Raw genomic sequence first — 4,135 nt, forward strand, 5'->3', positions numbered from 1 at the left:
TCACTCCATTTTGCAACGCCATGCCATACCCAGTGGACAGCGCTTGATTGGAGCCAATTTCATCCTACAACAGGACAATGACCCTAAACACACCTCCAAATTGTGCAAGAACTATTTAGAGCAGAAGCAGGCAGCTGGTATTCTATCGGTAATGGAGTGGCCAGCGCAGTCACCAGATCTGAACCCCATTGAGCTGTTGTGGGAGCAGCTTGACCGTATGGTACGCAAGAAGTGCCCATCCAACCAATCCAACTTGTGGGAGCTGCTTCTGGAAGCGTGGGGTGCAATTTCTCCAGATTACCTCAACAAATTAACAGCTAGAATGCCAAAGGTCTGCAATGCTGTAATTGCTGCAAATGGAGGATTCTTTGACGAAAGCAAAGTTTGATGTAAAAAAGATCTTATTTCAAATACAAATCATTATTTCTAACCTTGTCAATTTCTTGACTCCATTTTCTATTCATTTCACAACGTATGGTGGTGAATAAGTGTGACTTTTCAGGAAAACACAAAATTGTTTGGGTGACCCCAAACTTTTGAACGGTAGTGTATATGTGATATGATATCATATAGATCTCCAAACCTTAATGTTACCAGTACTGTCTGACCCAAAAAATGTTCAGATCCAAATATCCTAAAATAGGACCAGAAAAGAAATATTCTCAATTGGGGATTCTAGAAAGTAAATGCTTTTCCTCAAAATCCACCTGGCTTTGATCATGTGTTTTTTGATATTGAAATAAAAAATGTTAAGAGCCGTAATAAACCTCAAAAGAGACTTACCACTTTTCTGCCAAATTCTTTCTTCCCCCATGTTTTAAGGAAAAGTTTAACATTTCAGGAAATAATCAGTCATCTTTCTTGCTTATCATGATACCATATTTTTGTACGCTAAATATGACGGCAAAGGCAGCCATTTAGCTTAGTTACCATAAAGACTTCAAGCAGGGGGAAACAACTAGCCTGGCTAAACATGTTAGTTAGTGAGATTTAGAGTAAGATTTTTTAACTTAAGATATTTGACACTGAGACATGAGAGTGGTAACAATCAGTCAATCAACCTTCTCATCCAACCCTTGGTAAGAAAGTGAATAAGCATATATCCCAAAAGCGAATAAGCGCAAATCCCAAGATGTCAAACTATAAGCTGCAACTGACCTGGCGTCAGTGTTAAATCAAACATTATTAATACCTGGATGTTATAATACTCAGGGCAAAAAGTCATGTAAACCAGGGCTTTTGTCTTTGATTACCACATTTACATCATCAGACCTGAGTCTTATCTGGTCGGTTACATTTGAATGAATCATCTGGAAAGCTTTGAATGTAAATCACCTGCAGTTTGGAACTCATCTGATTGTTTTTTTGGTGAACTGGTTCAAGAACAATTTACTTGAAGAAATCATCCAATTTAGAAATCCCCTGCAGAGTTTTTAACCACTAGTAGCAAAAAACCCTGATACCTACAATGTGTTGGGTACCTTTAATAACATACGCAACATGCACTTACCGTCCACTTTATTAGGTACACCTGTTCAATTGCTTGTTAACACAAATAACTAATCACATGGCAGCAACTCAATGCATTTAGGCATATAGACATGGTCAAGCAACCTGCTGAAGTTCAAATCGAGCATGAGAATGGGGAAGAAAGGGGATTTTAGTGACTTTGAAAGTGGCATAGTTGTTGGTGACAGACGGGTTGGTCTGAGTATTTCAGAAACTGCTGATCTACTGTGATTTTCATGTACAACCATCTCTGGGTTTATTACAGAGAATGGTTCGAAAAAGAGAAAATATCCAGTAAGCAGAAGTTGTGTGGACAAAAACACCTTGTTGATGTCAGAGGAGAATGTGCTGACTGGTTCGAGATGACAGAAAGGTAACAGTAACTTGTATCACCACTTGTTACAACCAAGGTATGCAGAATACTATCTCTGAACCAACAACATGTCGAACCTTGAAGACAATGGGCTACAGCTGCGACATTCAGACGGTGGGGTCAAAATTTGGCGTAAACAACATGAAAGCATGGATCCATCCTGCCTTGACGGTTCAGGCGGGTCACCATTACACCACCACCAGTGACACTTTGGCCCCTTAGTACCAATTGAGCATCGTTTAACCGCAACAGCCTACCTGAGTATTGTTGCTGACCATGTCCATCCCTTTATGACCATGGTGTACCCATTTTCTGAGGAAGGAGGTTTCCAACACCTTGTGGAAAGTATGCCACAACGAATTAAGGCAGTTCTGAAGGCAAAAAGGGGTCCAACCCGGTACCAGCAGTGTACATAATAAAGTGGCCAGTGCGTGTGTGCATATATACACACACACACACACACACACACACACACACATATATATATATATATATATACACACACACATACATATATATACTGTCACGATCTGGCTCATGGACCGTGACAAAATATGGAGACACACCACAGGCCTACTAAAAGTTTAACAAAAGTAATTTATTTTTAACAAAGAATAAACAATAAATTTTACTATAACATAAACCAAAATATGTCATGTGAAAATCAGTCCAGTCAGTAGTGTTAGGTGTGGGTGAGTGAACGTATAGTGTAGGTGAAGGTGTTGAAATGTAGAAATAAAACAACAAGAACTCAAAATGACCGACGGCACATCCTTGACGGGGGACGCCTCTGCCGACGAAGAAAAGAGAAGAGTGAGGGGGAAGAGCGCGCACCGAAACTGCACTAGTGCCGGCTTAAATAATCTGCACACCCTGGGGCCCTCAGGTGTTCATGATTACCTAATAAGAAGCACAGAGAGAGTTATACAAGACAGCCCTACAGGGGTCGTCACACCCCCCCCCCTTAAGACGGGGTCCCCCAAAAGGATAAACCAAAAAAAAAACCCAAACAAAACAACCAACCCATTAACTCAAAATTACATTAAACAAAACATTCCTTTTTACCAGCTCTGTCCCCACACCCAACCTCTGCAACCAGGTACCTGCAAATGAAGCATATTAAGAGGACAAGAGGAGATAGAGCAAGATAAAAATTGGACAGGGTAAACATTTTTTTAATCAACTGGGGCACGCGAAAGAGCATCTGCCATAACGTTATCACGGCCTTTTATATGCCTAATATCTAGACTGTGGGCTTGTAAAAACAAAGTCCACCGCATAAGACGTTGATTTGTACACCGTAACGAACTGAGAAAAGTCAGGGGATTATGATCAGTGTATACAACTACAGGACCACTTCCACAACTAACTAACAACTAACACTTCTAAATGTTGAAGTGCCCAGATGAGAGCCAGCGCCTCTTTCTCTATGGTCGAATAATTCATTTGATAAGAATTAAACTTCTTAGAGAAGTAGCAGATGGGCTTATCTATTCCCTCATGCTCCTGCAGCAACACAGCGCCAGCACCCACCTGACTAGCATCCACCTGAAGCTTAAAGGACTCATCCAGACGCGGTGCAGTCAGTACCGGAGCAGAACACAACAGAGACTTGACATTATCAAATGCACTCTGACAGCAAGAAGACCACACAAACTTAGTTTTACCCTTTAGAAGGTCCGTCAAAGGCGAAACTACAGTAGAAAAGTTTTTACAAAAACTACGGTAGTACCCCACCAAGCCCAAAAAACGCCCCTGCCCAACCACCCGCCCAAGGTAAGTCACGGTTGCCCTGGCAAACTCACACTTTGCCAAGTTGACCGTGAGACACGCGTCAGCCAAGCGGTCGAACAGGGCACGAATACGCAGGACATGCTCTTCCCAAGTGTCACTAAAAACTACTACATCGTCTAGATACACTGCACAACCTTCAAGACCCGACACCACCATGTTCATAAGACGCTGAAAAGTTGCAGGCGCGTTACGCAAACCAAAACTCATCACGATAAACTCATACAAACCAGTCGGAGTGACAAAAGCAGAAATCTCTCTGGCACGAGGCGAAAGAGGGACTTGCCAGTAACCTTTTAGTAAGTCAAATTTGCTCTCAAAATGCGCTGAACCGACCTGATCGATGCAGTCTTCCATTCGTGGAAGTGGATAACAGTCTGGTTTGGTAACCTTGTTTACTTTTCGATAATCTGTGCAAAATCTTGGTGATTTGTCAGATTTGTCAACCAGAATACAAGGCGA

The sequence above is a fragment of the Micropterus dolomieu genome, linkage group LG03 (genome assembly GCF_021292245.1).
Source record: "Micropterus dolomieu isolate WLL.071019.BEF.003 ecotype Adirondacks linkage group LG03, ASM2129224v1, whole genome shotgun sequence".
Classification (NCBI taxonomy): Eukaryota; Metazoa; Chordata; class Actinopteri; order Centrarchiformes; family Centrarchidae; genus Micropterus; species Micropterus dolomieu.